The following is a 19,318-nucleotide window of genomic DNA, read 5'->3' on the forward strand; positions in this document are numbered from 1 at the left end:
AGGCGGCAAGTTGGAAAATTCTTACATAGTGCAACCATGAATGTTTGTGAATACAAGCTTCGGTAAACCAAATCCTCCTGTAACCGATTCTGTAAATTTATTTAATATGAAAATTGGCTGTATTTATTATTACGGTCCGATTTTTAAGACTAACTAACTTTATGCCCTTTACATAGCCCTAAACATACCTATAAGGACCTCAACATTTTGGGCTTCTTTTCGCAAAATGTTCATATTTTTATAACCTACAGGGCATAGTGGTAAGGGCATTATGTCTTTGTGCATTTGTTTGTAACATGAATAAGGAAGCGAGATAGACCCATTGTTACTTTTGAGGATTTTCATAGAATCACTTTCTGAATCGATTTATGAATGTCAGTCCGTCCGTCTGTCCATGTATTCTTGTGAAGAAATAAATTTTTCCAAACAATACTTGTTTGGCCCAAGGATGAACCCTGAGAATCGGTTCAAATTTAGATATAGCTCCCATATATATCTTCAACCGATTTCGGCCAATGGCCAATATCAGTCCAAATGACCTGAATTATGGCACATCCGAACGAATTCAGTCTAAAAGCAAGTACATCAAATTTGAAAATCGTTTCAGATAAAGCTAAAGCTCCAATATATATATTTTTGATCCGGTTTGGTGCTTTGGTTCCTCACATTCGTAATATGAACTCCATAAGAATGGTATTTGGTATCAAATATCAGATATAGCCCAAAAATATCTCTGCAAAATTTTATCGAGATTTGGATATAACTCCAATATATATCTTTAACCGATATTTGGTTAATTGTGCCCAAATGAACTGAATCTTGGCAATTCCGACTGAATTCATCCTAAAAACAAGTACTTCAAATTTTGGTGAAAATCGGTTTTATGTCCCTTTATTGTCAAATTTATGGACAGCTAGACAGAATTTTTCTTTTACTTCAAGGCAAATATTTTTTGTTTTCTTGCCTTTAAAAGGAAACGAAAAATATTAGTCTGGTAAGTTCAGTAAGACTTAAATATGGAATGATTATACCCTACAACACTATGTTTTGGGGGTATTATAAGTTTGATTGGGCCAAAAATTATGTAACACCTCGAAATATTGGTTTCCCACATAGGAAAGTATATATGGATCTTCCTATCTCGCTGAGCTGAGTCGATCTAGCTTTGTATGTCCGTCCGTCCGTCTGTCCATGTTAATTTGTAATCACTCTACAAGTCGCAATTATGGACCAATCGACGCGGAAATTAGCATGGGGCTAGAACTTAGGTATGGGCAGAAGCCTTCCAATTTTGATGGTCATCGGGTAATATTTAGTGGGTGAAATAGACTATAACATTTGTGTTATAGAAAAGTCAAATTTTCCATTAAACCACGAATATTTTTAGTCCCGGCGAAATCACAAATAGACGAACAGGTCAATTCTGACCGTTACGTAGATGCCGATAGTAAATATATCGGTTATATATAGCGAAATATATACAATGTGTATGTACAAAGGAAGGGGATGTTAGTTAGAATACTTATATCTCAAGAATGGCTGGACCGATTTTGACAAATTTTGTCAATTCAGAATGCGCTCTTGACATAAAAGTATAAAATCTAAAAAAATCGCAGAAAAATATGCCAATAATGATGGTAATTTAGATTTTGTGGTATTTTGTGACATTTTTTATTTTTTTCATATTTTTTATCGCATGCGATTTTTTCAATTTGACTTATAATATTTTTTAATATTTTTTCACCTTACAACACAGGTTGGGGTTATTATAAAAGGATTGCAAATATCGTCCGATCCTCACGAAAATTTTCACAAGGGTAGGGTAAGGCTCAGAAGGGCTAGGCCTATTGTTTTCAAAGATGCTCGCAATATATTTAGAGGTTGAAATGAACCAACAACTAAAAATGTTCCTGATTTTGCATCCGTTATAATCCGTTATATCACAAATGTAAAGCAAAGGACACGAAATCTTGCATGAAGTTAGAATTTAGGACGCCGGGTGGAATGAACCACTATTTTTGTGTGAACAAAATACCAACATTACTTACAGGCGATATCCATAATGCGAACTTCTGTTTTTTTTTTTTCATGCTGATTTCGTTGACGAATATAGCCAAATATCCTAGACAAGCAAATCATATAGGTGAGTCTAAATTTGAAATACAGAGAGGACTCTTACTTTTGGAGATGGTCGTTAAATATTTAGGGGTTCAAATGAACCAAAAATAGACAAATTTTCTGATCAAACAATTGAAGCCAATAAACACGCCTGAGAAGAGAGTTAAGGACAGGGAAGAATTCTAGCATTTTTGGTTGACCATTGGATTATATTTAGCTGTAAAATGGACCACAACGACTAACAGCACGATGAAGTGCGTAAATATTGGGCAAATATTCCTGGTCAAAATGCTAAGGGTAATATGTTAGCAGTGCTCCGTGATATAATTTCAAAAGCGAAATCTACCAAAATGGATTTGTACATAAGGGGTCTTCTAATATATTGTAGTGTTGTAGGGTATCACATGGTCGGCCCCGCACGACTATAGCCTGTGCTTACTTGTTTTATGATTGTTTTGTTGGCTTCTATGTAAAATTAGAGTTGTTAGTCCCTTTATCCAAACAATTGCAAGTAAAATATTTTTACGGCCGATCTAATCGAAGATATATTAAAATTTATGCTGCAGGGGTGAACAATTAAAACTATAATACGAATTGTTTTTAGTAGTGATCTTCTCAATTTCCTCGGAATGAAACATATAAAGATTTTTATAAATCCTTAAATTCGGATTTTTAAAACAATTCAACCTCTAAACAACATATATTATATTATTTTCGTGTCTACCTTACCCTGTGTATGTGGTTCAGCAGCAAACTGTTATCATATTTGTAGAAGAAACATCAATCTTTCTATTTAGGGTTTTAAATGATTATTCAACATATATCATAGATATATTTTTAGATTTATGATCACCCTGATGAGATGGAAAACGTATCACCAGATTCCCCTCTTTGATGGTTTTGATTAATATACTCGTATTCCCCCCCTCTGTGCATTGTACGCTAACACTGTTTGTAATTCATTATTACATCTTATTTCCCTTTGAAGGAAATCATTCATTTCCTTAACGTGCTGATAATGTTCACACCCTCATATACATTCAGCTTTCCTTAAGAAATGTATAAAGACAATTTTGTAGTTATTTTAGGAGAATGAGAGACTTCTTAAAAAGCAAGAAGCACATGTACTTGTGCTGGAGCTTTTTGGTGGCAAGCGCTCACACGCGAACACGAAAACTGGTGTGTTCTTTTGGGGTATATTTCCGTTTCCTTTTGTTACGTCTACTTGAAGTGAATTGAATCAAGAAATGAAAAGAAAAAATTCGTTTACAAAGGATATGAATCAAATGAAAATTATACACAATTCAACCATAAACACCCTCTTTAAAAGTCATCGTCATCATTGTGTTTGCCTTCACTACAATGATTTCATTGAAATGAACATTGTCATAGAATGCTATTCTAGGATGACTTAGGCATTTGCCCGTCGCAGTCTAAAGGGCATAAAGAAAAATGTTTACCGGATTTGTTGTGATTTTTCATTTGCGGTGAATTTGATTTCATAACTAGTATTCTTTGTAACTGATAAATACGATTTTTTCTCCTGACTTCCTTAATGAGTTTGTAATGTAAATAAATAAACCTTTTCTTCATTGAGAAATAAGTAAAATATTATTGGTTTGTGTTTATGGGGACTTTAAAATTCTTGAAAAGGGTCCTTGAATAGACCCGATTATTGAGGCTCTTGTTTGTTTCAGGTAATGTAGAATATTTTATGCGTTAATATTGGGAACCACATGTGATCTATACAATTGCAGGAATTAGAAAAAGCGTTGAGTAATAATACTGGATTTTCAGATATACGTACTCTGAGGCTGCAAAAGCCTCAGTGCCGTTAACTTGTGTTGTTGAATGTATTTTGATAGTGTATCTGGTCTCCAGAGAAATTTAACAGTTTTAGGGTTTCGGATGACGAATTATTGAAACCACGTAAATCTTCCAAATCTGGCTTTTAATCTGAAGCTGGCTTTTTCTTCTATGAAGAAATGTAATAAAAAGTATTTCCTTTAAAAAAACATTCTTTGGCATTTTTCGTCTTTATTCCATTCAGTTTCTTAAAGAAAAATAGTTAAGCAATTGTATTTATACCCCACACCACATAGTGCTAAGGGTATTATGTCTTTGTGCATTTGTTTCTAACATGGGAAGGAAGGGAGATAAACCTATATTTACTTTTGAGGATCTTCATAGAATCACTTTCGGAGTCGATTTACACATGTCAGTGGGTCTGTACATCGGTCCGTTTGTCCGTCCATCCGTCTGTCCCGTTATTTTTGTGAACAAAATGCAGGTTGGATTTATTATCCGATTGAGATAAAATTTTCCAAAAAAAATTGTTTTGGCCCAAGGACGAACCCTATTGAAATTGATGAAAATTGGTTCAAATTTAGATATAGCTCCCATACATATGTTTCATCCGATTTGGGGCTTTAAGTCCCTCACATGCTAATATGCATTCCACAAGAATGTATTTGGTACCAGATATCAGATACCACAGAAATAAATGCCTAACATTTTTCCAAGATCGGTTGAGCTTTGGATATAGCTCCCACACATATCTTTATCAGTTTTGTGGGTCACCAAATGGCTAATGTCAGCCCAAATGGAGGAAATTATGGCAATGCCGGCAAAATTCATCCTAGAAAGAAGTACTTCAAATTTGGTGAAAATTAGTTCAGATATAGCTCCAATATATATGTATTCCACAACAATGATATTTGATACCGGCCAATAGATACCGCTCGAAAATACCTCTGCCAAATTTCAGAGGATCTGTTCAGATCTGTTCAGATTTTTATATAGCTTCGATATACATCTTCATCCGATTTTACGGTTATTGCTCACTATATATTATTATACTATATCAAATTAAACCGAATTTCACCATTTGGTGAAACTCGGTCCGGTATATCTATTGCTCCAATAAATATATGTTTTACAGGGTTGCCCACATTCGACGGACCCATCTGGCAACACCATAACTTTTGACAGAGATGTCGCATCGCTTAATGACATACCGCGTTTGAAGCGTCAGTCCAAACAGATTTTTACCATGAACCAATACCCGCCACTCGAGCGCTCTGGAATAGTTGAAATTTACATTCAACAGAAGAAGTCAATTGTGAAAACTTAACGTGCTTCTAAAACATCAAAAGATGTGAGAAGTGCGCCTTTTAAGAACATCATTAAGCGTTTATACGAACAATTTTCGACTGGTAAGGCTCTTTCTAATCCGAACAGGCCATATAAAAGTAGACCAAGGCGATCGGCCGAGAATATCGCTGCCATACGAGCCAGTGTTGAGAGGTCCCCAAGAACATCCCAAAAACGCCGTTCTCAGCAGTTGGGCATGGCTCGGTCCACTTTACAATGGAGTATTCGCATTGATTTGCATTTGTTCCCGTACAAAATTCAATTGACGCAAAGAATGTTGCCTGCGGACAAGCCTCGTCGATTGGAATGGGCCCAAAGAGTCATGGGTCCGTCGAATATGGGCAACCCTGTACATTGTACTCATTCTATACTAAGTTTAACTTATCCCACAAGTCTTCGGTCCGGAGTTAGCAATGGTTCTTCGACTCGAGATCTAGATAAATACTTGTGACAAGGAACAGAGAAGCAGGGGTTGGTCCTCAGTATTCGGGATGGTTCATTCAAGAAGACCTGATGCAATTTATGCGAGAGATTTTGACAAATACTTAACCAGAATCTATGGGAAAGTTCAAGGCTATCCAATTCCTACAGGATATCCAATTCCTAATACTACAGGGATATGAAAAACAGCGGCTCCTATAAAACATTATAAGTACTCTTGCAATTCTAGAAGGATAAACATAGCTATGTTTGCGAGAGACCTTTATAATACCTAAATCAAGCAACATATACATGTATAAACTAAACTACTGCTGTAAGGGACCTTAATAAGCTCTCCAGCTTGACCTACAAGGATATGCGAGATTACGGCTGCATTATACCTTAAAAAGTACTCTTGCAAATATACAAGGATATGAATATCTAAGGTAGTGAAAGACTTCGACAAGAACTCAATCAAGATCTACAATTATTGGAAGTGACTTTAGTAAGTTCTCAGGTTTAAGCTACAAGGATAAGGCTACGTCTGCGAGAGACCTTAATAAGTATTAAAGCAGGATCTCCAAAGATATGCAAGGATGCTAAGGGGATTCAGGACTTAGAGACCTGAATAAGTACTCAAAGGAAGGATGTTGAAGATTAATTTTACTTTAGTCACCTGCCGTCGATCGATGTTCACTGTTTATCTGTCTTGCACTGACTGTCTCGATTCTGCCATCGTTCGTCCTTTTATCCGCGATGGAGTAAGGGGGACTTGTTTACAAATATTTTGTTATTTTTAACAAAATTACATGGGCTCATCAGCGCCAGAATAAAGCTCAGAATAAAATGCATATGATTTTATTAGCTTTATTAGGTAATATTTTAGACCATAGCTGTAGGAAACAATGACGAAGAATTTTCGCCGTCAAATTGTTAAACTTTGTCCCCTTTAGGGAAACTGTAAAATAAAATGTAAATTATTTGGGTTTTTCTTAACATTTTCTAATTTTGAGCTGTTTTTATAAATAAATGTCCCTTAGTCCCCACTACCACTGTTGATTTATGTTTCACGTCTTTAATATTAAAGCGCTTTCATTGTTTTGATTGTTAATCTTGATATTCTCTATATTTAGATAAATAATTGCATGATTAAAAACGTTATCCTTTGTAATGTGTATCAACCAACAACATTATTTTATAAATAACCATCATTTAATAAGGCCTATTGTTGCTATAACCTTGCTATCAATTCTGGAAATTGGATTTTTGCCTCATGGCAAATAATAATATAAATGATAAATCGTCACATATAAAAGGCCAGTTGATTGAAAATAATCCATCAAGTGTAGGCATACAGTCGGGGCGAATCACAAAAGAAGCTGCCTTCATAAGAGAAATGCGGTTAAAATGTTTATGTAAGTTCGTCATAACTTATAATAGCTCAGTATTAAATTGTTGTTGTGTTTAAATATGGATAAAAAACATCATTTAATTTTTTAATATTCACCTGAAAATTATCCAAATATTCACAAATATATTACGTGAATATGTGGGAAATACAAGACAAAAACTATTACGGTCAATGGATTTTTCCGATGTTTTTGATCATGGTTTCTGAAAAACGGCTTCAACTTGACAATGACGGTCATATACGCCAATTTTCGGTATAGTGCCCATATAAAGGCATCGGTATTAGATTCTCCCTTACATTTCTTAGTGGTTGTAGTCATATCTGTACACATGTTCGTATATTCTTTACATAACGACACTTCCTGATATTTAATAATTTCTGTCTTATATTTAACAAGTAAGCAAAGGCTACAGTTTGCGGGGCCGACCATGTGATACCCTACAACACTACAATATGTTAGAAGCCCCTTATGTCCAAATCCATTTTGGAAGATTTCGCGGTGCACAGCCCAGATATTACCCTCAGCATTCTGACCAGGGATATTTGCCCAATATTTACGCACTCCGTCGTGCTGTTAGTTGTTGTGGTCCATTTTACAGCTAAATATAATTCAATGGTCATCCAAAATGCTAGAATTCTTCTTCCTTAACGCTCTTCTCAGGCGTGTCGAATGGCTTCAATTGTGTGATCAGACATTTTTCTCTGTTTTTGGTTCATGTGAACCCCTAATATTCTGCGATCATCTCCAAAAGCAGGAGGCCAATCTGTATCTCCAAATTTAGACTCATCGATATGATTTTCTTGTCTACGATATTTGGCTATATTCGTCAACGAAATCGGCATAAAAAACTAGAAGTTCGCCTTTTGTGTTGTTGGTCCATTTGAACCCCTAAATATATTGCGGACATCTTTGAAAACAATAGGCCTAGCCCTTCTGAGCCTAACCCTACCCTTTTTGTGAGGATCGGACGATAATTGCAATATGCATTTAATATCCCCAACCTGTGTTGTAAAGTAAAAAAATATTACAAAATATTATAAGTCAAATTGAAAAAATCGCATGCGATAAAAAAATGAAAAAATAATAATTTATACTTTTATGCCAAGAGGGCATTCTGAATTGTCAAAATTTGTTAAAATCGGTTCAGCCATTTTTGAGATATAAGCATTCTAGCTAACATCCCCTTCCTTTGTATATATACATTGTATATATTGCGCTATATATAACCGATATATTTACTATCGGCATCTACGTAGCGGTCAGATTTGACCTGTTCGCCTATTTGTGATTTCGCCGGGATTAAAAATATTCGCGGTTTAATAGAAAATTTTACTTTTATTTAACACAAATGTTGTGACCTATTTAACCCACTAAATATTACCCGATGACCATCAAAATTGGAAAGCCTCTGTTCAGCCCTAAGCCCTAGCCCCATGCTAACTTTCGGTCTATAACTTGATTGGTCTATAATTGCGACCTGTAGAGCAACTGCAAAATCAGGATTTTTCAGTTTTTGTTCCATTTCAACCCCTAAACATCATGCGATCATCTCCGAAAGAAGTAGGGTTCTATTCTGACCCTAGCCTAAATTTCGTTAAGATCGGGCCATAATTGCGACCTGTAGAATGATTACAAATGGACAGACAGACAGACGGACGGACATACATAGCTAGATCGGCTCAGCTCAGCGAGATAGGAAGATCCATATATACTTTCCTATGTGGGAAATCAATATTTCGAGGTGTTACATAATTTTTGGCCCAATCAAACTTATAATACCCCCAACACATAGTTGTAGGGTATAAATATAATTCAATAGAATTTTAGTCTAGCTGTCGATCGGAATTTGTTTATATAAGTGCACGATTTTTTATAACCCTCATTTAACACGAATTAGGGTGTTGTTGGGGTTTTTGGTTGAATTGACTGTATATCGCTCCCAGCTGACAGAGAAAATCCTTGTATCCCTATCCATAATGGTCCAAATTGTAGTATGAATCCCATATAACGGTGCCTGCTGATATTCGGTAATTAAACGATTTTTCATTTTTCATTTATTGTCATCAAACTATTCACTGGGAAGCAGGCAATCTCTTCTACAGAGACCAAAATAATATTATCTCTATATCTACCATTTTTGGGGTTATCAATTACCTACTTGTAATTCTTGTGCAAATAATGAAACTTGTTTATGAATTTATTGCATATAATACTTTAAATTATAAGTGTCTCATATTTGGCAGGTGGTTGTATAATAATTAAATCCAATATTTTATTAGAGACGCAAGCAAACATTTTAGTTATTTAAACTTACTTAACAACATGTGCGGAATTTATAAACGTTACTTTCTTTGGTTAACATAAAATATGTTAACTTTTCAAAAGATAAAGATATAATGTGAAATTAGGAAAGACAATTCCTTTGGAATGCTTTAGTTTTTATATATACATAGTTATAAACATAAATCTTGAATACATAGTAAGAACTGTTATATTCGTTTGGGCTTTATATTCGTTTTGGTATACCGGCATGGTGGGACCGGAATTAATGTACCCGTTCCCGTGAGAAAATATCAGTCGAACTATGTTTGGTTGAAAAATCTAACAAACACCTTCAAAAGGCATAACATCTGACCATTAGATGGGAAGAAAGGAAAAAAGCCTGAAATTTGGAATTTACTTTTAATATTAAAAAAATAGTGCGAAAATTCAAAGATCTGATTCTTTATTGATAATTTTTGCGAATGCCGGGCCAAACTTTTTATACCCTCCACCATTTGGAAGAAACTTGAAAATTTTTAAAAAAAAATCCGTCCGAAAATACCGCCCAAATGAAAACCGTTATACGGGGGCTATACGATGACGTGGTCCTGAATAAGTAGTTTGTGTCATAGGCTGTAGTAACTGTTTCGAACTTTATATACGAGATTTGAAACAATTCCGGAGGTGCCGTTATATGGGGGATATACGATATCTGGACATATATAGACAATATTCTTTCAGAGGGTTACGCACTCACAAGGAACTCCTTTAGTGCCTATATGGATAATTCTCCCTTCAGGTTATAAAGTACTCCCAAGGAACTCCTTGTGTGAATTTTCTGACAATTCCGTTGAAAAGTGTTACTAAAATCATCAAAATACCGAATATCTGGAGGTGCCGTTATATGGGGGATATGATACGATGGGCCTATTTAGACAATTCTCTGCCAAGGAGTAAAGTGCTCATAAAGAACTCCTTGTATACAATTTCAAATAATTCCATTGAAAATGTGACTAAAATCATCAAAATACCAAATATTGGGGTGTAGCTTTATAAGGGGGCTATACGATATCGTAGACCTTATAGACAAGTCTCTCTAAGGGATGAGGTACTCACAAGGAACCTCTTGTGAGAATTTTCAGACAATTCCGTTGGAAAATGTAGCTATAATCATCAAAATACCGAATATAGGTGGTATCATTATATGGGGGTACCAAAATGTGGACCTGCACAGACAATTTTCTTTTACTGGCTGTAGTATCCATTACAAACTTTAAGTACCAAATTTGAAATGGTTATTATGCTGATCAATAATATATACTTCATGGGGTCTAAAATTTATATTTCGAGGTGTTACAAACGGAATGACAACCTAAATATACCCTCCATCCAATGGGGGAGGGTATAAAAATTTACATCGGAGCCGAGCTCCACAAAATGGAAATGTCGTACAAATACTCACTCCATTTGGACTGATATTAGCCATTACTTGCACAATAAACATGAAATCGGATTAAGGATATATATGGGAGCTACATCCAAATCTTAGCCGTTCTCGATAAAATTTGGCAAATTTATTTCCGAGCTTTATAAAATATCTGGTACCATATATCATTGTTGTCGAGTGCATTTTACGAATGTGAGGGACTTAAATTCAAAGCGAATGATATATATGTTTCTATCTGAAGCTATAGCTATATCTGAACTGATTTTCTCCAAATGTGATGTACCTGCGTCTAGACTGAATTCGGTCGGTTGTACGAAAATTCTGTACTTTTTGACTGATATTGGCCATTTGGTGCACAATTAACCCGAAATCGGTTGGAGATATGTATGGGAGCTATAACTAACTCTGAACCGATCTTGATTAAATTTGGCAGAGGTATTTTCGAGCAGTATCTGATATCCGGTACCAAATATCAATACTGGAGTGCATTTTACGCACGTGAGGGACTTAAAATCCCAAATCGGATGAGACGTATATATGGACATAAATTTCATGTCCTTACTTCTACACTGTATTGGCCATTTGATGTACAATTGACCCGAAATCGGTGGAAGATATATGGGAGCTATATCTAAATCTAATCCAATTATCACCAACTTCGACCTTGGGCCAACCAAATATTGTTTGCAAAATTTTATCTCAATCGGATACTTAATGCGACCTGTATTTTGTTCACAAGAATACATGGACGGAAGGACGAGCTGGACAATATTTGTTTTGTTCAAGGACAAACCCTATTGAAATTAGTGACAATCGGTTCAAAGTTACATATAGCTCTAATATATATCTTCAACCTATTTCGGGTTAATTGTGCACCAAATGGCCAATATCTGTCAAAAAGTCCTGAATTTTGGTACATCCGACCGAATTCAGTCTAGAAGAAATTTGGAGAAAATCGGTTCAGATAAAGCTATAGCTCCCATATATATGTTTCATCCGATTTGGTGTTTAAGTCCTTCAAATTCGTAATATGCATTCGACAACAATGATATTTGGTACTACTTATCTTATAGAGCTTGGAAATAATTTAGCCAAATTTTATCGAGAACGACTAAGATTTGGATATAGCTCCCATATATATCCTTAATCCGATTTCAGGTTTATTGTGCAAATAATGGATAAAATCAGCCCAAATGGAGTGAATATCGGGGTGTGCATTCCCCTTTTGTGGAACTCAGCTCCTATATCTATTTGTTGTAATATAATCCTTCTCGAAGTGATATCACGCACTCTATTGCAATGTTATTTGGTATAAAAGATTAAAAGTCGCCGTCAAATTTAGTGAAATTTATTTAGAATTGGATATGCCTTATTTTTTAAAGCAAATTATAACTGCTCTAAAGCCAAATTTTGATAGCTAGTATGATCTACTTAAAAAAATGTAAGTTATGCTGCATTCAAACTATCAGTTAGAGTACAAGGAACTAACTTATATTTTTTAACAAAATTCCATACTATTCAGGTGAGCGGCAGTGGTATTTCATTAAGTATTCCCAAAATAAGTAGAGTATGTCTTACACCATTTTGATTCTAAAAGTACATCGAAGGTAGGGTATTTAAATTTTATTATGGTGTTGTATTTTCCTTCAGGGATTATAATCTAAAACTGATTTTATCCCATACCCTGTTTGTCCACGATAAACAATGAAATTTATGGTACCATTATAAATTAAAAAAACCTTCAAACTCTTTCAAATTTCTTTTTTTATCAGAAACGCTGCCAAATTCTTATCGGCCAAGTGGATAACTATTTATCTTCATCTTTTATGACCACACAAACGCACACAACTGGTTCAAAAATGTACATTTAAATACCAGCTTTTGGCAGTTTACAAATCAGTTAAATCTGAAAGCGGCACAACATCAAGCGGAAATATGTCGCAGAAATACGCTTTAAGTTTAATTTTTATAAGTCTGAGCCTAACAGTGGCCTTGGGTCGCATAGTGGATGACATCAGTTTCCATGACCCACAACTCTTAGCAGACCAAACTGCTGAAACACGAAAACTACCAACAATGGATGTTTTAGGTGCGAACAAGGCTACTCTGGATGAAGAAAGGGACCCAGAATTTTGGCGTAAACTGGCACGGGAAGAACTTTTGAGGACTGTGGAAAAGCAAAAACTGAATGTCAACAAAGCTAAGAATATTATTATGTTCCTTGGTGACGGCATGTCACTGTCTACGGTTGCAGCTGCCCGTATCCTTAAGGGTCAGAGGCAAAATCACACCGGCGAAGAAGATGCCTTAAGTTTTGAGAAATTTCCCCACATGGCATTGAGTAGAGTAAGTATATTTTTTAAGAGAGTTTATGACAGGATAATACATTTTCTCATATTTTTCCAACCAGACATATTGTGCCAATGCCCAAGTTCCCGATTCAGCCTGTACCGCTACTGCATATTTGTGTGGTATCAAGGCCAATATTGTGACCATTGGTGTATCTGCCAATGTGGAGTATAACAACTGCAGTGCCAGTATGGATCCAGCTAATCATGTCTCATCCATAGCTGCCTGGGCTCAAAATGCGGGCAAATCAACTGGCTTCATTACCACAACCACATTGACTCATGCCAGTCCAGCTGGTACTTTTGCTCATGTTGCCAATCGCTTATACGAAAGTGATACAGACGTAAAATCCTATGGCCAAGATCCGAAAACGTGTGTGGATATGGCTCAACAACTTGTTAATGATGAGCCTGGTCGTAATTTCAACATTATGATGGGCGGTGGTATGGCAAAGTTCCTACCAAAAACTCAAAAAGATTGTTTCGGCAATTATGGAATACGTGAAGATGGTAAAAATCTTCTTTCCAAATGGCAGGGCCTGCATCCTGGCGGAGTGTTTGTCTCGAATCGAGCACAGCTCTTGAGTGTCAACACAACTAAGGTTTCACATATTATGGGCATATTTGGTACCAGCTACATGAACTATAATGCAATGGCTGATAAAACTCAGCAACCATCTCTCTCAGAAATGACGGAAACGGCTTTGAAGTTGTTGCAGCGCAACGAACAAGGCTACTTCATATTCATCGAAGGTGGCAACATCGATACTGCTCATCATGAAAATAAAGCAGAAATCTCTTTGGATGAGACTTTGGAATTTGAAAAGGCCATATAGTTGGCTCGTGACATGACTGACCCTCAAGATACTCTAATTGTAGTTACCTCCGATCATGGCCATGGTCTAACTATTAATGGTTATCCAGGACGTGGATCAAACATTGTGGGTTTGAATCCAAATGGTGTTGCATCTGATGGTTTAAAGTATTCCACACTTATGTATCCCTTGGGACCACAGCAGTACGTTGATGACAATGGTAAACGTGTGGACTTGGAAAAAATTCCTCGTAATATTGGTAAGAAATTTATTGGAGAGTATATTTGGGAAATTGATAAATTTTTTTTTTTCTTTAATGTTTAGAAACCGTTTTTCCCAGTTTTATAAAATCCAGTATGGGTCATCATTCGGGTGAAGATGTTGGCATTTTTGCTTCGGGTCCTTTTGATCATTTATTCACCGGTGTATTGCAGCAGAACACAATCCCTCATCTGATGGCCTATGCAGCTTGTATCGGAGATGGGCCAACAATGTGTAATGAGAACGGGACAGCGTGAAATTATAATAAATATAGTATTTTTGAAATTATAGAGCGGAAAAAATTAATTCTTGGAAACACAATATCTAAAGAAAATAGGGCTAAATATAAGAGAGAGAGTACCGTGCAACAATCCCCACGGATTCCCAAAAATATCGGCCATAATTCTAAGCAAGTAGCGGACATAATCCCCAAATTAATAGGGATTTTCAAGCTGATTACGGCAAAGTAATTTTTAATTTTGGGTAATACCTGGTGACCCAATTATTCAACCCGAAGTTCCGGATAAAAAATCCGGGTTTTATCCGGTTCTATAAATAACATATCATTTGAAAGCATATGAAAATACCTATAATTTTAGTACTCATTTTCAAAACCGTTCCATTTCTCAATTCTACTTCTAACCCTCCTCCAAATGTCAACCTCAGATACCAAGAGTTATCTTAAAAGCTTAAGGATTTCAGCTCTATTCCATTACCCAATACCAAATTTAGTACTTTTCTTACAATTGAAGTAAACATTTTCAAAACCAGCTTCATATCTCTATTTCAAAAGAGACCTCAATATAAAATTTAAGGTTTAGGATAAGACATATCTCTTCGTAGTTTCGTTAAACAAATGTATAATAAAATCGGATCCCATCCTTTAACATCCACAGTACCATTTTAGAAGCTTAATGGCATTTTAGAACATTCCGTAACTCTAAAATTTGAATTTCCAAAATCCATTTAGTTCATCCATCGTGCACTCCAGCAGTGACTCTCATTCTAAATTTCGGAATTCTAGCTCATTCCGTTTGACCAATACAAAGTATTACATTTTAGTACTTTTCGTAACCTTTCAGTACGAATTTCGAAAAACCCGGCCTTATCACAAGATTCGAGTTTCTAGGAACATATTTGAAAGATGGTTAGGTACTTTTATGGAAAAATGTATTTTATACTATCAAAATTCCTGATAGCAAGAGATTAGAAGCTTGGAAATAATATCTTGACAGAGTAACTTAACCACTACTAACTTCAGTTTAATTCTAGTTAATTGTTTTCAGGTTAAGATGGGGTTATTTAAAACGGCAAACTAACCGATTTTTTGCAAGCGTAAATAAATACTAACGTTGTTGAGTAGGTTGATATGTTCAACTATTTCAGTCTTTCGTCTCGTTCAACAGTTCATACAATACCCTAGAAAAATACTGTATTAGTTAATTTTTCTTGAGGTTTTATTATTTTCTGCCACTCAGACTCACTTGGTGCGAATTGTCGAAACCACTCCAGTGGCTTTTTTTAGATTTAATCACTTTCTATTATGTAGAGAAGAATATTCCACCATCTTATGATATTCCCATATTACAATTTGTTAAAAAACGTGTGTATTTGCCAAAGATATAACTAAGGTTTTTAAACAAATAAATATCTGCTCATAATGACAAATATAATAAACAAAAGATTGTCTAAAAATACTAACAATTCTCATTGCAGCAGAACGTGATACTCACATGTATGCTATTAATATTTAACACGTTCCTGCTTTAATAAAAACAAGTTAAGCCCAGCAATCAGTCTTTATTAGCTAACTTTAATTGTAGCACCAATATGATGTTTTATCTCTCTCATTAAATCATAAGCGGCTGAGTGTGTTCATAAATATATGTACAATAAGAACAATAGTGTTATGTAAAGGGTGCGATGAAAAAACTGGAACCAACTTCAGACTGTTGTCATTTCAAAGCCACTCGTCCAACAGTTGTTAAAATTATTCCCGCTACAGCTCATTATATTGTTTACAAGCGTACCAAAGCATTTTGGTGAGAATTTTCCAGAAAAAAAGTTATTCGTGATGGAATTCAAGCGTGATTTCTTTATATTTGGCTGGAAAACCACAACGATAGCCGTTAGAGCACTCCAGCATTTACATTTGAATAAATCTATTGTGTCTCGTACAATCACTCGAGACTGGTAGCATAGCCCGACGCCAAGGAAGTCGACGGAAGAAAACAGCAACATCAGCAGAAATGGTTTGAATAGTAAAGAAGCGTCTTGATCGAAGCCCGATTTGCAGTGGCCGAAAAATGGCATGGAAAATTCGGAAATTATTGAAAAATGAGCTCGGGGTAAAGCCATTGAAATTCCAAAAAGTGCAAGAACTTACACCGCAACATATAGAAAATAGTCTCAACAAGTAAAAAAGCAGTAAGTTCGGCCGGGCCGAACTTTGAATACCCTCCACCATTTGGAACGAATTAGAACATTTTCAAAAAAAAAATAAAATCCAATAAAAATTCTTTTAAAATCTTTAAAATATCTAATATAGGAAGGTGCCGATATATGGGGGGATATACGATATTGTGGACCTATAAAGACAAATCTATGTCTGCGTGTAAAGTACTCCCAAGGAACTCCTTGTATGGATTTTCAGACAATTCTGTTGAAAAATGTGGGTAAAATCATAAAAATACCGAATATCGGGAGGTACCGTTATATGGGGGCTATACGATATTGTGGACCACAAGGAACTCCTTCTGTGGATTTTCAGACAATTCCGATGAAAAATATGGGTCAAATCATAAAATACCGAATATCGGGGAGTACCGTTATACGGGGGATATACGATATTGTGGACCTATATAGACAATTCCGTTTTAGGAGTAAAGTGTTCACAAAGAACTCCGTGTGTGGATTTTCAGACAATACGATTGGAAAATGTGGCTAAAATCATCAAAATACCGAATATCGCGGGGTACCGTTATATGGGAGCTATACGATATCGTTAACCTATATTGAGAATTCTCTGTCGGGGGTAAGTGCTCACAAAAAACCCCTTGTGTACAAAGAACCCCATTCCGTTGAAAAATATGGCTAAAAACATCAAAATACCGAATATCGGGGGTACCGTTATATGAGGGCTATACGATATCGTGGATCTATATAGATAATTCTCTGCCGAGGTATAAAGTACCCACAAGGAACTCGTTGTGTGGATTTTCAGACAATTCCGATGAAAAATGTGGGTAAAATCATAAAATACCGAATATCGGGAGGTACCGTTATATGGGGGATATACGATATCGTGGGCCTGTATAGACAAATCTCTCTCAGGGGGTGAAGTACTCACAAGGAACTACTTGTGTTAATTTTAAGACAATTCCATTGAAAAGCGTGGCTAACATCATCAAAATACCGAATATCGGGGGTAACAGTTATATGGAGGATATACGATTTCGTGGACCTATATAGACAATTCTTTTTGGGGAGGTAAAGTGCCCACAAGGGACCCCTTTTGTGGCATTTCAGACAATTCCATTGAAAAATGTGGCTAAAATCATTAAAATACCGAATATCGGGGGTACCGTTACATGGGGGCTATACGATATTGTAAAGTACCCACAATGAACTCGTTGTGTGGATTTTCAGACAATTCCGTTGAAAAATGTGTGTAAAATCATCAAAATACCGAATATCGGGGGGTACCGTTATATGGGGGATATACGATATCGTGGACCTATATAGACAATTCTTTTTGAGGAGGTAAAATGCCCACGAGGAACTCCTTCTGTGGATTTTCAGACAATTCCGATGAAAAATGTGGTTAACATCATCAAAATACCGAATATCGGGGGTACCGTTATATGGGGGCTATACGATATTGTGGACCTATATAGATAATTCTCTGCCGAGGTATAAAGTACCCACAAGGAACTACTTGTGTGGATTTTCAGACAATTCCATTGAAAAATGTGGTTAACATATCAAAATACCGAATATCGGGGGTACCGTTATATGGGGGCTATACGATATCGTGGACCGATATAGCCCATCTTCGAACTTGACCTGCCTGCAGACAAAAGAGAGATCTGTGCAAAATTTTAGCTTCCTATCTTAATTCGTTTAGACTGTAGCGTGATTACAACAGACGGACAGACGGACGGACAGACTGGGCTAAATCGTCTTAGAATTTTACGCTGATCAAGAATATATATTTACAAACGGAATGACGAACTTAATATACCCTCCATACCTTTTTTGGTGGAGGGTATAAAAAGAGCTAAATAGTTGCTTCGCTTGGCCGAAAGTGCTGAACTGCCTAATTTGGTTTTCTCCCATGAGAAACCATTTGCTGTCCGGCAGTTTGTAAACAAACAAAATGATCGTGTTTACTTGCCAAAGAGGTCAGCTGAAAATGTGCACCTTCGGTTGGCCGATGATAGCTCTCCGCTCATATTAATCGACCGCCACCCAAAAATGGTTACAAAATGAAAGGTGGCCATTTCGAACAAATCTAAACTTATTCTAAGATTTGATGCTATCTCCGACATTTTTGCCTTCATTTAATAAAATTGGAAAAAAAGTAAAATTATGGCGTTTGAATTTGTTGCAATTTTTCATCTCATCCTTTATACAAGCGCATGAACATTAAATTAGGTGTTTGTATTCTAAAGGATTTGCATATTTAGGAAATACTCTCTAAAGATGGAAATTGTTATATCCTACAACACTATGTGTTGGGGGTATTATAAGTTTGATTGGGCCAAAAATTATGTAACACCTCGAAATATTGGTTTCCCACATAGGAAAGTATATATGGTTCTTCTTATCTCGCCGAGCTGAGTCGATCTAGATATGTATGTCCTTCCGTCCGTCTGTCCATGTTAATTTGTAATCACTCTACAGGTCGCAATTATGGCCCGATTTTCATGAAATTTAGAATGGAGATGGGGTTAGGGTCAGAATAGAACCCAATTTCTTCTGGAGATGATCGCATAATATTTAGGGGTTGAAATGGACCAAAAACTGAAAAATTTCCTGATTTCGCAGTTGCTCTACATTTTGCAATTGTAGACCAATCGA

General features: G+C 35.9%; 1 pseudogene; it reads left to right on the forward strand.

Annotated features, from left to right (window-relative positions):
• The first annotated feature begins 12,732 nt into the window (after positions 1–12,732).
• On the forward strand, positions 12,733–14,521 carry LOC101898135 (membrane-bound alkaline phosphatase-like; annotated as a pseudogene).
• The last annotated feature ends 4,797 nt before the right edge of the window (positions 14,522–19,318 follow it).

Source organism: Musca domestica, unplaced genomic scaffold (assembly GCF_030504385.1).
Source record: "Musca domestica strain aabys unplaced genomic scaffold, Musca_domestica.polishedcontigs.V.1.1 3, whole genome shotgun sequence".
Classification (NCBI taxonomy): domain Eukaryota; kingdom Metazoa; phylum Arthropoda; class Insecta; order Diptera; family Muscidae; genus Musca; species Musca domestica.